The sequence below is a fragment of the Capricornis sumatraensis genome, chromosome 7 (assembly GCF_032405125.1).
Source record: "Capricornis sumatraensis isolate serow.1 chromosome 7, serow.2, whole genome shotgun sequence".
Taxonomy (NCBI): Eukaryota; Metazoa; Chordata; class Mammalia; order Artiodactyla; family Bovidae; genus Capricornis; species Capricornis sumatraensis.
The window spans coordinates 39,299,430-39,320,603 of NC_091075.1; the positions used below are offsets into that span (position 1 = coordinate 39,299,430).

Consider the following 21,174-nt stretch of genomic DNA (forward strand, 5'->3'; position numbering starts at 1 on the left):
TAGTATCTCTTGTAAATCTGGGAATTTTAGTATGAATAATTTTAATACCTTTATTTATTGTCTTGTAAACATTTAAAGTGCTTTCACATTGATGATGTGAACTGACCTTGCAATGGTGTTTGTGGGAAAGGGATCTGATTGGCTAGAGACAAGGATGCAAAGGAGACTTAAATTTTCACAGACCTAACTTGTATAGGTTTTAAATTTTGTATTGTATGTGTATTAGTTACTTATTACTGAACAGAAATATAACCACACTTTTAGAAGCTAAAAATAACACACATTTATTACCTCAGAGTTTCTGTAGGTCAGGAAGCCAGGAATGGCTCAGCAGGGTCCCTTGTATCAGGGCCCTCACAAGCTGTAAGTGAAGTGTTGGCTGAGGTTGGAGTCTCACTGGAAGACTTGACTGTGAAAGGACCTGCTTCCAGGCTTACATGATTATTGGCAGTATTCAGCTCCTCGAGGACTTTTGGATTGAGAGCCTCAGTTCACAGTTGTTTGTTGGCTGGGGGCCTATGTTCCTCTGCAACATGACAGCTTTCTTCATCAAAGCATGCAAGCCGAGAAGGCAATAGGAGTCTGAAAGCAACACAGAAGTCAAAATTTTACATCGTATACTTTTGTGGGACATCTTTGCCTGTTTCTGCTAAAACAAGTCATTAGACCATCCCACACTCAAGTAGGGAATTACTTGAGGGCATGAATACCAGGAGTTGGGGATCTTAGAGAGGTCATTTTAGAGTCTGCTTGTCACACCTGTGTGTATTATTATTAAATGAAATAAATAATTTTAGGCATTGAAGACAAATGAAAATGAAGTCTCAGAATAATGTGTGAAATATTTTTTTAGTAAAAAATGACATGCGCATAAATACATATATGTCTATAAATGCACACAAAATGTTGGGAATGATACAGATCAATGATTTGTCTTTGTTCAAGGTGCTATAACAATACTGCGTGGCATATAAACAACAAAGATTGATTTCTCACAGTTCTGGAGGCTGAAAAGTCCCAGACAAGACACTGGCGGATTAGATGTCTGATGAGAGCCTACTTCCTTATTCATAGATGGCCACCTTTTTGCTGTGTCTTCATATGGCAGAATTGACTAGGGAGCTCTCTGGGGTCTCTAGTACTATTCATAAGTAATCTACCCTTATGACCTAAGAACCTCCCAAAGACTCTTCCTCCTAAAGTCTACATGCTAGGGATTAGGCTTCAATATAGAATTTTGAAAAGACAAAAAATATTCATACTATAGCAGTAATTACTTCTATGGAAGGGAGTGTGAGAGAAATGAGCATAAAGGAAATTAAATAGTTTAATCTGTACCTTTGTTTTCTTCCAAGAAAAAGAAATTAGAATAATTTTATAAAGTTATAGAGGATAAATGGTATTCCAATGGCATATGTTCATGTAGTCATAGGATCAGGACTCAAACATAATTTTCCTAAATGTCACAGATTTGTTTCCTATTTATTTATTGGATTATTTATTTCTGAACTGAATTGTTTTATTCAGAAAACTTACTAAATTATTTATAAGAATGATAGATATTAGTTTGTTTTCTGATGCCTGGATAATCTCATTAGGTGGCAATCTCTATTCAGTATGTTTGATAATTAAGCCATTTTTAAACCATGATAAAACAGTGTTGCCAGATTTAGCAAATGAAAATATAAGAAGCCTTGTTAAATTTAAATTTAGTGTTTTGGGTGTTTTGTCTTTTTTTTTTTTAACCAAAATTGGAAAACTCAGCAGAGTCCACAGGACTGGAAAAGGTCAGTTTTCATTCCATTCCCAAAGAAGGGCAATGCCAAAGAATGTTCAAACTGCCACACAATTGTGCTCATTTCACATGCTAGCAAGGTAATGCCCAGAATCCTTCAAGCTAAGCTTCAACAGTACATGAACTGAAAAGTTCAGATGTGCAAGCTGGATTTAGAAAAGACAGAGGAACCAGAGATCAAATTGCCAATATCCATTAGATCATAGAAAAAGCTAGGGAATTCCAGAAAAAAACATCTACTTCTGCTTCATTGACTATGCTAAAGCCCTTGACTGTGTGGATTACAACAAACTGAAAAATTCCGAAAGAAATGGGAATACCAGACCACGTTACCTGCCTCCTGAGAAACCTGTATGCAGGTCAAGAAGCAATAGTTAGAACCGGACAGGGAACAACAGACTGGTTCAAAATTGGGAAAGGAGTTCATCAAGGCTGTATATTGTCACCCTGCTTATTTAAATTATATGCATAGTGCATCATGCAAAATGCTGGACTGGATGACTCATGAGTTGGAATCAAGATTGCTGCGAGAAATATCAACAACTTCAGATATGGGTATGATACCACTCTAATGGCACAAAGTGAAGAGGAACTGAAGAGCCTCTTGATGAGGGTGAAAGAAGAGAGTGGAAAAGCTAGCTTAACATTCAACATACAAAAAACTAAGATCATGGCATCCAGTCCCATCACTTCATGGCAAATAGATGGGGAAAAAGTGAAAACAGTGATGGATTTTATTTTCTTGGGCTCCGATGTCATTGCAGATGGTGACTGCAGCCATGAAATTAAAAGACGCTTGCTCCTTGGAAGAAAAGCTATGACAATTCTAGAAAGCATATTTAAAAGCAGAGACATTACTTTGCTGACTAAAGTCCATATAGTCAAAGCTAAGGTTTTCCCAGTAGTCATGTATGGATGTGAGAATTGGACCATAAGGAAAGCTGAGTGCTGAAGAATTGGTGCTTTCGAATTGTGGAGCCGGAGAAGACTCCTGAGAGTCTCTTGAATAGCAAGGAGATCAAACCAGTTAATCCTAAAGGAAATCAACCCTGAATATTCATTGGAAGGACTGATGCTAAAGCTGAAGCCCCAATACTTTGGCCACCTAATGCAAAGAGCCGGTTTATTGGAAAAGACTCTGATGCTGGGAAACACTGAGGGCAGGAGAAGAAGGGGGCACCAGAGGGTGAGGTGGTTGGATGGCATCACTGACTCAATGGACATGGGTTTGAGCAAACTCTGGGAAATAGTGATGGAGAAGGAAGCCTGGCATGCTGCAGTCCATGGGATTGCAAAGAGTCAGACACAACTTAGTAACTGAACAACAAAGTTTTTAAAATGATAAATTTTAATTTATAATTAAATTATAGTTTAATTTAAAACTATAGTGAATGCTTAGACTAGAATGTTTTTCTGAAAACTGAGAAATTAAAAAAAAATTTTAAATTTAGAGTTCAAACATTGCATTATTTTCTTTGTGTCTTCATCAACTTTTCTACCCTTCTGAAATAATCACTGAAATCTCTCTGTGGAAGTATAAAAAAGAAATGTAATTTTGCAGAATATGATTTATCAGTATAAGTTTGCCAAATTTGACTTTGTAACTATTTTCCAGGAAAATAGAAAAACAAAACTCAATAAGGAAATAGTCTGCAACTAAATTTCAGTAAATGTCCTAGAGATGGAGCTTTGTGTCAAGGTCCTTTGTACATTGATTTAGGAGAATTTTTTGCAGTTTTAAACACATTATTCCTTGAAATTTATCTTGATGATGTAATGTGATTGGATGACTGACCAATTACCACATGAGTTCTAAAGTTCCACTTTTTTTAGATTGACTAATAGCTCTCTAGTGGGGAAAAGATGACTGTGTAGCCACAGAAAAGTGGAAGATAGGAGTGTGTGCCGTCCAGGACCTGATTGCTGTCAGCTCCAGTCCTCTCATTCTCTGGGCTCAGCTCTGAATCAGAGAGAATGGCCCCATAGGCCGCATTCCCAAGCACATCCCCCCAGCCCCTGCATCATCCTGCCTTTGGCTACTTTCAAAAGTTAAAGGATGGTGTTGACAGGAGATAGGCAGGCTGGAAGAAGGGAGCAGCCTGGGATTTCTCCTCTTTCTCTGCATTGGGCAGCAGCTCTGACAGAATCCATGACTTCCTCCTAGCCTTAGCCTTCCCCCTATCCTTAGCCTTCCCCTGGTGGCCCCAGGCCCTGGACTCTCTTGCCATTCCCATTCTCTGCTCTGGTTTCAGGAGGGCATGGCCCCTGAGGGTTTGCCTCATGGAGCCTGTTTGGCCTCTCCATGGTAGCCCTGTGTTAAAGTCTTTCTGTTTTATGTACTGGTTTCTAGTTTTCTGGATAGACCTAGCTCGATACAGGGAACATGGAAATTTTAAAGAGAATATCAGAAAATCAAAGATCCATGTTCTTTTCTCCTTGACATCATCTTCAGGGAATTTCAAATAAATGAGTGAACAACTGTTCCTATAGCACTAATAATTTCTGTTTCAAGAGTGCTCTGGATCAGGATCTTCCAGAGAAAACGATTCCTAAGAATGTTTGGCTAGTAGAGCATGAACCTGCACTTGGCCTCAAACAAAGTCTTCCATTATTTTGTTAAGGAATACAGACAATTCCATTCTTTCTAGTGGAGGGGAGATGCTATCATTTCTAGATCAATAATTCTTAAAATGAATATGTAAGGGAGAAGAGAACAAAGAATGAAATGGAAGGGGAAAAGGAGTTCAGAGATAAGGGGGAAAATAGGAAGATGACATGGAATCAGATAATAAGCTATCCTCTTGAGAGGATAATAGAGAAGGGCAATAGCTTTGATTAAAGGGGGATTTAAAAATCTATTTTCTCAGAAATCTTGCTCATCACCCTGTAGGTTCGGTAACACGTTTCAGTTATTTGAGTGAAATCATAAGCCATAGACAATATAGAAAATGATATTTGTTATAGACATAGTAAATATTAATAATCACAGCCTCTCAGTGAACTCTTTGTTTGCCCTCAAAGGATAGGAAAAATCTTTCATAGTGAAAGCAGTGACCTTGACAAATGAGCAGCAATGGCACAAACCTGATGGAAGGGTGGTACAAACATAGCCTTGGTTAGTATAAGTGTAAAATGCCTTACTCCAGAAAATTTGCCTTTCATCTTGTGAGCTAAGGGCCTTGTTAGCTGACCTGTTAGGCAAGGTCAAACCCTGAACTAGAATTTGTGGAAGTCACAGATCCACTCACTGCTTTCTGGCATCAAATATAAATGCCTTTCTTAAATGTCCTAAGGCGTTATTGCTATATAGTTTACCATTTTCCACAAGAGCTTTGCTGTTACGCTGCTTTGACCATTTCCTAATTGAGGCATCTTGAGCAAGTTAACTTCTCTGGGCCTCCTTTGTTAAGTAGGGGCAGAAATAACACCTCCTTCAGAACTCTGTTGTGAGGATTAAATGTGGGCCTACATATACAGCTTAGACCATCACCTGTAATTCAGTAAACAATAAAAGCTAAACATTATTATAGCTCAGAAGTGATACCTGTGATTTTAGAGCTGTGTTAAGTTCAAAGCATAGAAAATATATTTTAGATAAATGCATACATTTGTATATGATATTAGATGTAAAAATTATATTGGTTTATAACTTCTAGCTTACGAGCCCAAGGAGAAGAAAAAAAAAAAACCACTGTATTGACAGCTGGGAGATTTGACAAATAGATAGTAATAGAAAAATATTTAAAACACTAAAAAATGAAATTCCTTTCTACAGGCACATTCTGCACGTACATATTGAAGAAAAAAGTGACTCTGTTACGGTGGCAAAGAAAGCAGAACAACTGGTGTTGGGGAATCTGCAGCAAAACAGTCACCACATTTAGCTGCACATATATTAGGTCTGAAACTGTGATTAATACTCATCTTACGTTCCCTGTTTCTTGAGCATTTTTAGCGTACTTAAGTCAAATGACTTTTTTGTTAACTGATGGAAAATTATGAGCTATTTAGGAAAATAAGCACATGTCTTAACTGAGCACCATCACCTTTTCCATAAGAAGTGAAAATGAAAATTTTAAAAAGTGTTTAGATAGAAAACAATTGATAGAAACTTTCCCTCTCTCTCTCTTTCCCTCTTTCTATCCCCACCTTCCTTCCTTCTGATGGGTGGTAGTCTCAGTCTTCATATTAACAGATATTAACCCAGCAATAAAGGCTACCAGCTGTATTTTGAGTGGACATGCATTCTATCACTATCATCATTGAAACACAAATTTTTAGCAGATTTTGACCAAGTTCTGCTAGAATGACTTAAATGGTGGATCAGGTCCATGCAGGATTTCCTGTATGAGAACTGTGGAAATGAAAGACTTAATTAAAAATAGCTAAGTGGCACTATTTGTAAATACACTCAAGTTTAGGAAAGTGTAAATAACCGTGTTCATACTGTCAGGGACCTTACAGTCATAATTTCCCCTGCTAGAACAAAGTTAATACTTGGTGGCTCAAATAAGCTGGTGTTTCCATCTCTCACAATTCATCTGACTGGAACAAATTTCCAAGCCAGTGGGATAGTCCCATGAATCTAGGAAAATATGGCAAGTGATTTTGAGCTCATTAAGTGTTGAACTGTTTTTTATAGTAAACCCAGTGATATACCTGTGACACTTCAGGTAGAACACGGGCCGTATTTTGACACCAATACCTCCTCCTTAGAATTGGGAAACACCTGTGGCTTTTGAATAGTTTAATGCCCTCACTTTCTCACGTGTGGAGTGGTAGCACAGAACATTGATTAAAGATGAGTGTAGAGCAAAATTTACAGAACAAGAAATGAGAGTACATGGTTGTGAGTAAAAGCGATGAGGGTGAACAGTCATTATGTGCCTGGGCCTGAGTGGGGGTGGGGGGCTCAAAAAACCCATCTGACTGTCTTTCTCCTGCTTTTATTTACACAGTCTGTGGAATTGTTACCATACCCACTGCTCCTGGACTCGCACCTCCCATGACACTCTGTACCATTAAAAGAAGATTATTTCTAATTGGAGGATAATTACTCTACAGTATTATGATGGTGTCCACCATACATCAACATGATTCAGCCATAGGTCCCTCACCTCCTAAACTGCGCTCCCACTTCCCTCCCCATCCCACCCTTCTAGGTCTTCACAGAGCACCAGCTTTGGGTTCCCTGCATCATACAGTAAGTTCCCATTGGCTGTCTACTTTACATATGTTAATGTATTAGTTTCAATACTACTCTCTCAGCCGTCTCACTCTTTCTTCTGGCTTCATTTACATATTCTATGGATTTGTGACTGTACCACTGCCCCTGGACTCCTGCCTCCCATGTGACTGTGCCATTTTGCAAACATTCAGAAGGATGAAGCCTCAGAACAGCTAAGGTAAATGTGATGAATCACAACATTTTAATAACTAGTTTATGAACAGAGGAAAGAAAAATGAACATAGTGAAGGTAGTGAGATTGACAACTAGGCACTTACATTACAAAGCTAATGGGAGACAGGAAGTTAGACTCACATGGGACAACTCTTCCCTTTGTCCTGAATGTTCACACATTGCATGAGCCACCTGGACATGGAGGAATGCCATCTCACCCACTGTGTGTAAGGAGCAGCATCTCTCCTACACAGTTTTTCTAGGCCATCCTCAAAGTAGTAATATTTCTCTCTAAGTTATTGTAGAACATAAAAATGCCCCCTTTTATGGTAACTCACATCTCTTCTCCCCCTCAATTGGATGAGGGTGGGAAAAAAGGAAAAAAAAAATACAGCGAGTGAATCTAAACAAACAGATTTGGTAATTACAAATAAGTTATTTGGATAGTGTGTTCAAGAAAGGCCTCTTTGAGGAATAGATATATAAAGCATGGGCAGGAACTGGCTGTAAAAGCAGAGGAAAGAGTGTTTGAGAGAGAGAGGTCAGCATGCACAAAGGCCCCAAGGAAAGAAAGGACGGTGGGTGTGTATGAGGAGCTGATTGCAGGCCAATCTGACTGGAACTCAGTGAACATTCATAGCAGAAGGGAGCCTTAGGGAAGGCTCCATTTGCTTGGAAACCTGCCTTTCTTCAAGATTCATGTCAGTCATTTTATGGCCTGGGACAACTCACCTTGTGCCAATGTTATCTCAAAGTGCATGTTGTGGTTGAGGGGCTTGGTGCCAGTCTCTGAGTTTTGAGACATTTCCTTTCTCCAATTAGCAGACTGCTAGTAGCTGTATAACATCTGGCTAAAGACTAGCAGACCTCATTCTTTCTGCCCGCTCCTGATGTCTTTGTCAGAAGGTTTCTCTATTTCTTTTATACTTTAATAAAATTTTATTACACAAAAGCTCTGAGTGATCAAGCCTTGCCAGTGGCCCCGAATTGAATTCTTCTCCTCTGATTGCCAAGAATCCTGGTGTCTTTCACAGCTCAGCAACGACCTTTCACTTCCATAATGGAAATGTTCCAATGTAATAAACTGGCTATCTGGGAGCTGGTTGATTGTGCTGGGGAGTGGCACCGTAAGGGGACTCAGCATTGATCTCTGCTGCTGCAGATCAGGTGCTCAGCAGTGGGCATAGCAGGTTGGGCCTTGGTGAATGGGAATTGTGCTGCTGAGCCCATGCATAACCTCCAGGCCTGCTCATGAGCCCACTGGGTGATTACAGTGATGACTAGAGAATGTGGCTGACTGGTGTCAACAGAACACATCATCCTCTGCTACTGGTTATTACAATATGCCTCTGCTGGTGAGGATTCACATAGGACACAAATACCTTCACAATCTTTTGCTATTCTGGTCATTGATCCATATATCTCTTCCCCTAGTTTCTTTGCCCCCAGTTTCCCAATCATGTTTCTTCCAAGTCCCTGATCACCCAGCCAAACCATTGGCCACAGCATATCCCCTGATCTCCCCCAAAATAAAAGAAGAGAGCCTGACTATACCACATCTAATTTCATTGGTCAAATGGTTTTTAACAATCACTTTTTTCTGGACTATAGTGCTTGACTAGACACAGTAGATTTATTCATATTATTTAGCATGCTCAGTATAATGAAGATAATGCAGAAATGATTTGTTAATTACTGGAAAGCTTGAAACAGGAAAGGATAATTGTCAATTGAAATTTATACTTAAGAAGTTTAGTTTTGTTCATAATGTGTATGGAATTTTTTGGATGCATTTCCATTTAAAAATATACTGAAAGTTCAAGACAAGATAATCACATTTTTGCAAAATGCATCCTTTTGTTATCTCATCATCTTGAGAGATATATGGTCTTAAGAAGGATCTTTATTACTATGTCATCTATTTTCTGCCTATGTATTTGAACATAAAAAAGTAATATATGAGCAATGTATTACCCAAAGTGGTCACAAAATATCTTTTGATTAATTTTGTTAAGCTTTGTAGTTATGAAGTGACAAATATTTAATTTTGTAGCTTAATTTTATGGTGCAATTAATTTAATTATTTCTAGAACAAAAGGAATGTGATATATACGCACATACTAATAACTATCAGAAATTAATTCATTCCATTAACAAAACTGGAGTGAACCATACAAAGTCTCTGCCTTCAGAGTCTGAATTTTAGTGACAAAGCTAATTGCGACAAAGTTAACAAATAAATATGCAATATAACATTGTAGTTTTGGGGGCTCCAAAATCACTGCAGATGGTGATTGCAGCCGTGAAATTAAAAGATGCTTACTCCTTGGAAGGAAAGTTATGACCAACCTAGACAGCATATTCAAAAGCAAACACATTGCTTTGCCAACATATGTCCGTCTACTCAAGGCTATGATTTTTCCAGTGGTCATGTACAGATGTGAGAGTTGGACTGTGAAGAAAGCTGAGTGCCGAAGAATTGATGCTTTTGAACTGTGGTGTTGGAGAAGACTCTTGAGAGTCCCTTGGACTCAAGGAGATCCAACAAGTCCATTCTGAAGGAGATCAGCCCTGGGTGTTCTTTGGAAGGAATGATGCTGAAGCTGAAACTGCAGTACTTTGGCCACCTCATGCAAAGAGTTGACTCATTGGAAAAGACTGTGATGCTGGGAGGGATTGGGGGCAGGAGGAGAAGGGAACGACAGAGGATGAGATGGCTGGATGGCATCACTGACTCGCTGGACGCGCATCTGAGTGAACTCCGGGAGCTGGTGATGGACAGGGAGGCCTGGTGTGCTGCGATTCATGGGGTCGCAAAGAGTTGGACACGACTGAGCGGCTGAAGTGAGCTGAATGATAAATGTATTAAAGTAGTGGATTGTGTTCATAGTATTAATTATCAATGTACTTATATTCAAATTTGGTCGTTATAAAACTTTAATTTTTGTCTTTTTAGAAAATAATGGAAAGCATACTCCTTTGTAAAATGCAGTCAAATAACTTATAAGGTATAGAAATTTGGAAAGTAACTTGGAGCTAAATAAGCAGTTATTTTTGGTTTCTAGTTTAAACATTTTTTTCAAATATATAAAGTTAGGTTTGTGAGAAAGCTCTTATCTCTTTAACTTCCTGTTTAAGTAGTTGAACAGAAGTCTAGGAAAGTCTACTATTGACCAAGCGATAATGACAGTTTATTTGTTGGCAAACTTTGTTTTTTTCCTGCCCATAAGCATAGCATTAAGAAGATGAAACCCTCACCACAGCATATATGTACATTTTGCTGAATTGACAAAACTTGTACTATCCACATTACAATTTTAGAAGTTAGGAATTATACTGGAAAACCTAAAATGACAAAGATTATGATTATAACAAGAGCAGTTCTTGAGCACCCCAAAGTCATTATTTAGAATAGTAATTACTAGAGGCAAAATTCAATAATAAAAAATTTTTCTTCTTCAAAAAGTGGTCACTAGATGGAAAATTCTATTCCTTTTATATAGAAGCACTTCTTTAGCTGACTGGAAAAATAAAGTGAAATGTAAAATTAAGTAGTCTGTTAAACAGTACTTTGTTTTATATGTTAGACAAGACAGTTATCTAATTGTACTTTAGAGGTACTGAAGTATTTAGAATGTGAGAATCATTTCAGTCCATTTTCATTCTTTTCACTATCTTTTACATCAGTGTACTGGGATATTTATTCTTCATTATGTACTAGGATGTTTATTTATTAGTGACTGTGTGACAGTCTATCAAGACAAAGATGAGTGCTGAGACATTAGTCTAATCAAGGTTATGTTTAGTCTCTCAGTTGTGTCTAACTCTTTGGGAACCTTTGGACCATAGTCCCTCAGGCTACTCTGTCCATGGGATTTTTCAGGTAAGAACACTGGAGTGGGTCATCATTTCCTCCTCCAGGGGATCTTCCTAACCCAGGGATTGAACCTGCCTCTCCTGTGTCTCCTGCATTACAGGCAGTTTCTTTACCTGCTGAGCCATCAGGGAAGCCTAAGCAGAGATGAAACACATATTACCTAAGTGCCTATTTTCTGCTATTGCTATGGTAGCACAATGCTGACAATCTACTTCACTGGAGCTTTTCAGAAGGAATCTGAGCTCAGTCTCACTGGGTCTTGCATTAATGTGAAATTCAGTGTAAGGTAATATGCCAAGTGGTAACTACCTATAAAACATTTTTTTTTTTCATATCTACCTAAGATTCACTTTCCAGGAACTCTAAAATCCCTCTGGGCTCTTTAGAGTAGATATGTATCTTCCCACAGGGTATTCGTATAGTACTGTCAGGTTATACCAGCAGCTGTTTGGATGTCGTCAAATCTCCATTGTCTCCTCTTGCTTTGATACCTGGATCTGCTGATTTTTAGTTTTTAACTTCTCTCTTGATTCTTGCAACTATAGTCCTTTCTCTGAGTCACTTTTCTCCATTCTAAACTCTGTCCCATTCCTTTATTTACTAAAATACCAATAACAAAAGGCATTTATATTTAGCAGACCATGCTGAAGTTTCAAAAGTTTTACAGTGAAAAGACTACAAGCCAAAAATTAAAATTTAACAGGAGTCATCATGGTCCTACCATGGCCTCTATTTGTCATCCATCCACCATTTTTTACTGGCTTTGTCTCCTTGGGCTTGCTGCCTTCACTTTTGGTCAAGGCCTCACCCTCCATCTCCTGACCTTTCCCTGTTGTCTCTCATATTAGTTTGCTCAGGCTGCCAGAACAGAATATCACAGATCAGGTAGCTTAAAAACAGAAATTTATTGTCTCTGAGCTCTGGAATTCAAGATCAAGGTGCTGGCAGATTTTATTTCTCCTGAGGTCTCTCTCCTTGGTTTGCAGATGACCATCTTCCCCCTGTGTCCTGGCATGGCCTTTCCTCTGTGCATGCATCCCTGGGGACTCTCATGTGTCTAATCCCCTTTTCTTTTGTGGACACCGGTCAGAATGTAGCCTACCCTAACAGCTTCGTTTGCACTGAATCATCTTTGTAAAGATCTGTCTTCAAATGCAGTCACATTCTGAGGGTTTAAGCCTTCAACACAAGAATGCAGTTACATTCTGAGGGTTTAAGCCTTCAACATAAGAACTTGGAGGGAGAGGGACACAATTAAGTCTACTATTTCCCAAGTCCTTTCTTTTATGTTCTATTGCCAGTTTTCAATCCCCAAATTTCAATTCCTTTTCTAAAGCAGAACAACTTTGTTTTCTATTAAAAAACCTCTCTGTATGTTTGAAACAAAATGATATCTATTTTCAGATTTCATTTTTTTTTAGCTCAGGTGAAAGTTTCAAAAGTATAATTTCTCCTCCAATATAAATAATTTCTATGGCAGTACTCCATCAGTCTTTGTACATGTGAGGAACACAAATAATTATTCTCCTTGTCCCAGAGTTCCCTCAAGACCCAATGGGAAGGAGTTGGCTGAGATGCTTAGTTTTTCCTTCTTCCAACTCATATATCTTCTCTTGAATTTATTCACTTAAGTTACAAAAAAAAACTCATAAAAATTAACTCAGAGAAAAGGGAATACCTTGTCAGTTGCTAATACATGCATTTCAGGATTTTTCTTTTAAATAAAAGTTTATCCATTGCATAACTGTTACCCACCATCAGTAAGTCAAAGTAACACCTAACTCACCATGCCTCTCCGTCCACAGTCTCTCCTGACAGCTCTTCCTTCAATTCCACTTGGAACTGAAGACTTCCTTTTCAATTCAAGGGCGCTCTTGGCACTCATCACTCAAGAAGTCTTTATTGAACAATTGATCTATATTGTGTTTAATCTTTACAGCATTCCTGTAAGGTAGATATTATTAAACATGCAGACGAAAGTTAACTGGTGAGAGTCTCTTAATGACAGAATCTGAATTTAATCTCTGTCTGCCAGGTCCTACTGTCTCCACTCTTTTTACTGCACAAGAATAGTAGAAATAAGAGACTTCCACTTTTCAAACTCTCACAAGAGTTTGGAATTGTCAACACTCTTAAGTCTTGTCTTTAATATTTGGATACCATAAGGTCTGTCCAAGTTTACGTTCCTCTTGACCCTTTCTAAATATGAAAAAGAATATTTGGGGGATTATCCCTAAATCATAATCCTCTAAGATTACTGTTAGTAATTTTGCATTTTACTTTCCCATTCTAGTTGACATCAGTTTACATATTGGCAATTGTGGCCAGCCCCTCCTGGTTTCAGCAGGGTGAAAAAAAGTCATGCCAGTCAGGACCCTATACGGCCGGGGGAGGGGCACAGTGGTTGGTGGGAAGCCCTGAAGGGAAGGAGTCCTGGGTCAGTGCCAAAGGACAGTAAATAATGAGACACTATTCCAGGAAGCCGCAAGTCGGTGAAGGTTTTGGGAAAGAAATGAAACATTCATGAACCAAGAGACAGTTCAAAAGGTGAATCAAGATGAAAAACCCAGTAGGAGAGACAAGAGAATGAAGCACGGTGGCTAGGGTCCAAAGGAAATAAACATAGGTTGAAAAGGGGTTTAAGAACAAAACCTTTGATTGTGCTGATATTGCCTTTCATGCATTTCTGTGTGTGTGTCATTAGGGCCCAGTTAAAATGTCATCAGAACTGGAACTTTTGGACCCTAATCTGCCTATAATAAAGAATCATTGTATATAGGTATCTAAGTTAAATGCTTGATGAGTATTATTAATATTTGGTTCTTCTGAATTCCTTCTTTCCTAAGTCATTATGGTAGGGAAGAGAGGCATAAACATAATCAATAGCTAATTTTTATTGAATGCTTAAATCCTACTAACAGCCCCATGTTGTTTAGTCATTAAGACTCTTGCAGTCCCATGGACTGTAGCCCGATAGGCTTCTCTGTCCATGGGATTTCTCAGGCAAGAATACTGCAATGGATTGCCATTTCCTTCAGTAGGGGATCTTCCCAACCCAGGGTTGCACAAAGGGTAAGTGGCATGGCAAGGGTCTGAACTGATTACTATGCAATGTGTTGAGAGATAAAATAATGATAGTGTAAACAAATGAGTATCCAATGAATTCTGCTTGGATAAGGATGAAGGAGAGCTCTGCTAACGAGATGACGTATCTTCTATGTGTCATCCCACAACTTGGTGCCCATATAAATATTACCTCTGATTGCCCTTTCACATAAATATTACCCATGATACTGCTGTCATTACCCAGAAACTGAAAGTAATACATGAACAAGGATTCATTCCAATGTTTGTTTTACAAAATAACACTGTCTTAATGACATTCCCACTCTACAGGGCTGGGATGTTCCATTCAAGTTATGGTTTGTCTCAGAAATTCTAGATATCCAGTGCTACAGTGATTCATTGCTTACACTGACATTTTTAAAGAACTAGTAGACTTGGGTAATATGTTAAAATCCACATGATGATCTTTGTACCTCAGACAGTGTGGATAAGAGGAGAGGGTACTTTCTGAACAAAATGTTTTCCTGCAAGTAGTTCTTCTTTTATGTATTATCCTAAAGATAAGAGTAGACTGGACTAGGAAATTAGTTCAACTATCTTTTCATTGGCATGATTCTTTAACAGAACTCCCCATCAGAAAATTTCAACAGAACAAGGAAGTATGATTCATTTCTTTCTCAAAACATTTATCAGTGAGTGTTTTTATACATGTTTGCTAACAACTACTTTTATATATGTTTGCTAATACACGTGGCAGAATTCTTCTGAACATTTCCAACATACCGCTGCAGAGTGAAGCTGTAGGAATGAGGACTCATAGATTGATTCCACCTCTAAATGTATATGATAGGCTGTGTGGAAAGCCAAAGAAGGATGTTGAACAGAGTGGTGACATGCTCAGACTTGCATTTTAAATTCTCCTTTAATGTAACATTTATTAATTTTTGAAAATTTAAAAAATATTCAGCAATAATTAGCATTTAGGATTCAAACTCTTCATATAGTCATCCTCTTCTAGGAGAAAACCTAACTGAAAAACAATACAGATCGCCTTGCTTCCATGGTTGCCCAGCTTTCCTCCACAGGCATTTCCCACCACAGTCTCCTCCCTTGTATCCCCTTGATCCGTCTCTCCACAGTCAACAGCAGCCCTCACCCTGGGATTGTTCCACAATCCCTAAATTCCAGCTCACAGCCACTGCACCTTCCAGAGGATCTACGTCCCTGTCTGGGAGATCAAGCTCTGAGACTTTGGAGTGGGAGCACTGACTCCACGACCCTAGACTACCAGAGAATTAACCCTAGGGAGTATCAAGTAGTGAGAACTCACAAAAACGAAACCACTTGAAATCAAGACCCAGTATCACCTAACCCCCAGTAGCACCCTGGGCAGGATGCCTTGTCTAAACAACAAACAAAACAAATATACAAACCCAGTCATCAGCAGACAGGATTACCACCTCACTCAGCCTTGCACGTCAGAAGAAAAACAAAGAAAAACTCAGCACAAATCTCACTCTATATAAAGCTTACACAAACCACTGGACCAACCTTAGGAGGGCAGAAACAAAAAGGAAGAAAGATTTCAAACTCCTTTAAGGAGAGAATTTAACTTTCCTTGAAGCCTGGGAAAACGAGACTTCATATACAATAAGTTTAAAAAATAATAATGAAAAGGCACAGAAATACTACACAAATGAAGGAACAAACTAGGAGTCCAAATAAATGAAGAGGAAATAGGCAAACTACCTGAGAAAGAATTCAGAATAAGGATAGTAAAGATGATCAAAAACCTTGAAAACAAAATGGAGAAAATGCAAGAATCAATTAATAAAGGCCTAGGAGAATTAAAGAATAAACATACAGAAAAACAGTACAATTACTGAAATTAAAAATACTCTAGAAGGAATCAAGAGCAGAATATCTGAAGCAGGAGAGCAAATCAGTGAGTTGGAAGAGAAAGCAGTGGAAATAACTTCTGAAGAGCAGAATAAAGTAAAAAGAATGAAAAGAACTGAGGATCATCTCAGAGTCCTCTGGGACAATAGCAAACACACCAACATTCGAATTATATGGGTCCCAGAAGAAGAAGAGAAAAAGAAAGGATATAAGAAAAATTCTGAAGAGATTATAGTTGAAAATTTCCCCAACATGGAAAAGGAAATAGTTGATCGAGTCCAAACGGCACAAAACGTCCCGTACAGGATAAACCCAAGGAGAAACATTCCAAGGCACATACTAATCAAACTAACAAAGACTAAACAGAAAGAAAAGCAGCAAGGGAGAAGCAACAAGGAACATACAAGGGAAACACCATACGCTTAACAGCTGGTCTTTCAGCAGAAACTCTCTAGGCCAGAAGGAAATGGCAGGATATATTTAAAGTATTGGAAGGGAAAACTCTACAACCAAGATTACTGTACCCAGTAAGGATCTCCTTCAAAACTGATGGAGAAATAAAAAGCTTTTCAGACAAGCAAAAGTTAAGAGAATTCAGTAGCACCAAACCAGCTTTACAACAAATGTTAAATGTTCTTATATAGTCAAGAAATACAAAAGAAGAAAAAAGATCTACAAAATCAACCCCATGTAAGAAAATGGCAATAGGAACATATATATCAATAATTTTTTAAATGTAAATGGGTTAAATGCTCCAACCAAAAGACACAGACTGGCTGAATGAATACAGAAGCAAGACCCATATATACTGTCTACAAAAAAACCCCTTCAGACCTCAAGACACATATAGACTGAAAGTGAGAGGATGGACAACTATATCCCATGCAAATGCAGAGCAAAAGAAAGCTGGAATAGCAATCCTTATATCAGACAAAATAGACCTTAAAATAAAGAAGATTTCAAGAGATATGGAAGGACACTACAAATGATCAAGGGATCAATCCAAGAGGAAGACATAACAATTGTTAATATCTATGCATCCAACATAGGAGCACCACAATACATAAGACAAACACTAACAGTTATAAAAGGAAAAATTGACAGTAACACAATAATAGTAGGAGACTTTAACACCCCACTCACACCAATGGACAGATCATCAAAAGAGAAAATTGACAAGGAAACACAAGTCTTAAATGATACATTAGATGAGATAGGTCTTATTGATTTCTTCAGGACATTCCATCTAAATGCAGAAGAATACACCTTCTTCTCAAGCACACATAGGACATTTTCCAGGATAGATCACATCTTGGGTCACAAATCAAACCTCAGTAAATTTAAGAAAATTGAAATCATATCAAGCATCTTCTCTGACCACAGTGCTTTGAGACTAGATATCAATTACAAGGAAAAAAGTGTAAGAAACACAAACACATGGAGATTAAACAACACATTTCTTAATAACCAACAGGTTACTGAAGAAATCAAAAGGGAAATAAAAAATTTCTAGAAACAAATGACAATGAAAACACAACAATTCAAAACCTATGGGATGCAGCAAAAGCAGTTCTAAGAGGGAAGTGTATAACAATACAATCCTACCTCAAGAAATAAGAAAAACATTGAATGGACAACCTAACTTTACACCTAAAACAACTGGAAACAGAACAAAAAAATCCCCAAAATTAGTAGAAGGAAGGAAATCATAAAGATCCAAGCAGAAATAAATGAAAAAGAAATTAAAGAAACAATAGTAAAGATTAATAAAAGTAAAAGCTGGTTCTTTGAGAAGATAAACAAAATTGGCAAGCCTTTAGCCAGACTCATCAAGAAAAAGAAAGAGAAGAATCAAATCAACAAAATTAGAAATGAAAAAGGAAAGGTTACAACAGACAATACAGAAATACTAAGGATTATGAAAGACTACTATGAACAACTATATGGCAATAAAATAGATAACCAGGAAGAAATGGACAGATTCTTAGAAAAGTTCAATCTTCCAAGACTGAACCAGGAAGAAATACAAATTATGAACAACCCAATCACAAGCATTGAAATTGAAGCTGTGATAAAAAATCTCCCAAAAAACAAAAGCCCAAGACCAGATGACTTCACAGAATTCTATCAAATATTTAGAGAAGAGCTAATGCCTATCCTTCTAAAACTCTTTGAAAAAATTGCGGAGGAAGGAATACTTCCAAACTCATTCTATGAGGCCACCATCACCCTGCTACCAAAACCAGACAAAGATCACACACACACACACACACACACACACACACACACACACACACACACACACAAACTGCAGGCCAATATCACTGATAAGCATAGATGCAAAAATCCTCAACAAAATTTGAGCAAACAGAATTTTGCAGCACATCAAAAAGCTCATACACCATGATCAAGTTGGGTTTATCCCAGGGATGTAAGGATTCTTCAACATACACAAATCAATCAATGTGATACACCATATTAACAAACTGAAAGACAAAAACCATATGATCATCTCAATAGATGCAAAAAAAAACCTTTGACAAAATTCAGCACCCATTTATGATTAAAACTCTTCAAAAAATGGGCATAAGGAACATACCTCAACATGGTAAAAACCATATATGATAAGCCTGTGGCAAGCATTATTCTCAATGGTGAAAAACTGAAAGCATTCCCCCTAAGATGAGGAACAAGACAAAGGTGTCCACTTTCACCACTATTATTCAACATAGTTCTGGAAGTCCTAGCTACAGCAGTCAGAGAAGAAAAAGAAATAAAAGTAGTCCAGATTGGAAAAGAAGAAGTAAAGCTCTCATTGTTTGCAGATGACATGATACTGTACATAGACAACCCTAAAGATAGTGTCAGAAAATTACTAGAGCTAATCAGTGAATTTAGCAAAGTTGCAGGATACAAAATCAATACACAGAAATCATTTGCATTTCTATATACTAACAATGAAAAATCAGAAAGAGAATTTAAGGAATCAATCCCCTTCACCATTGTGACCAAAAAAAATTAAATATCTAGGAATAAACTTACCTAAGGAGACAAAAGAATGGTACACAGAAAACTATAAGACACTAATGAAAAAAGTCAAAGATATTCCATGTTCCTGGGTAGGAAGAATCAATATTGTGAAAATGGCTATAGTACCAAATGCAATCTACAGATTCAATGTGATACCTATCAAATTACCAATGACATTTTTCACAGAACTAGAACAAAAACTTTTACAATTGATATGGAAACACAAAAGACCCAGAATAATCAAAGCAGTCTTGAGAAAGAAGAGTGGAGCTGGAGGAATCAACCTTCCTGACTTCAGCTTATCCTACAAAGTTATAGTCATCAAGACAGTATTGGTACTGGCATAAAAACAGAAATATAGGCCAATGGAACAAGATAGAAAGCCCAGAATTAAACCCATGCACCTATGGGACCTTATTTTTGACAAAGGAGGCAAAAATATACACTGGGGCAAAAACAGCCTCTTCAATAAATGGTGCTGGGAAAACTGGACAGCTGCATATAAAAGAATGAAATTAGAACACTTCCTAACACCATACACACATGGTAGATACATTTCTGGCTCCCAGCATTTGAAACTAGAGAGAAGTTTCAATGGGGGAAGGCAATGAAAACCTAAGCAGACTTCACTTAATCTCACTTTCAGCCCCAAGTCTCTGCATACTCATTGAAGCCAGTGTTTCCAGTCTGAAGCCTTTCTGATTGAATGTCTCCAGGAAATTTACCTTTGGTTTATATGTTGCAGTGTAGGTGGTGGGGATAAGGAGGAATATTTGCCCTGATCAACCAAGTGGAGGAAATTACCTGGCTTTCAACTGGCCTCCTGCTATCAACCTCACACCTTATCCCACCGTCAATAACCAGTGCCCTAAGCCTTTCTTATCCTGGCAGGACTGTCACACTTCCTCCTTCGGATGCCACACCTGTATCAGCCATTTCAGTTATTACCACTCCTTCTACTTCCTGTCTTCTAATGGGTCAGCATCTTCTATTTTCTCTCTCTGAATTTACAAGTTTTGGTATTTTTATGGTCATTGTAGTGAGTTTGGGAAGAGAAAGATGTCTTTAATCTGATATATTTTACTAGATCTTCTGATATTGTTCCATGAAGTTGTTCAAGTACCGGGTTTGGTTTCACTTGTACATCCTTCCCCAGACAGCCATTTTGCTTTTTTGCATTTGTTTTCCATGGGGATGGTCTTGATCCCTGTCTCCTGTACAATGTCACGAGCCTCATTCCATAGTTCATCAGGCACTCTATCTATCAGATCTAGGCCCTTAAATCTATTTCTCACTTCCACTGTATAATCATAGTGATTTGATTTAGGTCATACCTGAATGGTCTAGCGGTTTTCCCTACTTTCTTCAATTTCAGTCTGAATTTGGTAATAAGTAGTTCATGTTCTGAGCCACAGTCAGCTCCTGGTCTTGTTTTTGTTGACTGTATAGAGCTTCTCCATCTTTGGCTGCAAAGAATATAATCAATCTGATTTTGGTGTTGACCATCTGGTGATGTCCATGTGTAGCGTCTTCTCTTGTGTTGTTGGAAGAGGGTGTTTGCTATGACCAGTGCATTTTCTTGGCAAAACTCTATTAGTCTTTGCCCTGCTTCATTCCGCATTCCAAGGCCAAATTTGGCTGTCTGGGGAGGCCTTACAAATAGCTGTGAAAAGAAGAGAGGTGAAAAGCAAAGGAGAAAAGGAAAGATATAAGCATCTGAATGCAGAGTTCCAGAGAATAGCAAGAAGAGATAAGAAAGCCTTCTTCAGCGATCAATGCAAAGAAACAGAGGAAAACAACAGAATGGGAAAGACTAGAGAGCTCTTCAAGAAAATTAGAGATACCAAGGGAACATTTCATGCAAAGATGGGCTCGATAAAGGACAGAAACAGTATGGACCTAACAGAAGCAGAAGATATTAAAAAGAGGTGGCAGGAATACACAGAAGAACTGTGCAAAAAAGAACTTCACAACCCAGATAATCATGATGGTGTGATCACTAATCTAGAGCCAGACATCCTGGAATGTGAAGTCAAGTGGGCCTTGGAAAGCATCGCTGTGAACAAAGCTAGTGCGGGTGATGGAATTTGAGTTGAGCTATTTCAA

At 38.1% G+C, this 21,174-nt stretch overlaps 1 protein-coding gene across 1 annotated transcript in view; it reads right to left on the reverse strand.

Annotated features, from left to right (window-relative positions):
- The window catches only part of SPP1 (secreted phosphoprotein 1), a 53,787-nt gene that overhangs the window by 21,762 nt on the left and 10,851 nt on the right, over nt 1-21,174 (reverse strand). The window contains exon 2 of the mRNA XM_068974819.1: nt 292-582. The gene's annotated coding sequence lies outside the window, so the exon portion shown is untranslated. The remainder of the gene's footprint in view (nt 1-291; nt 583-21,174) is intronic.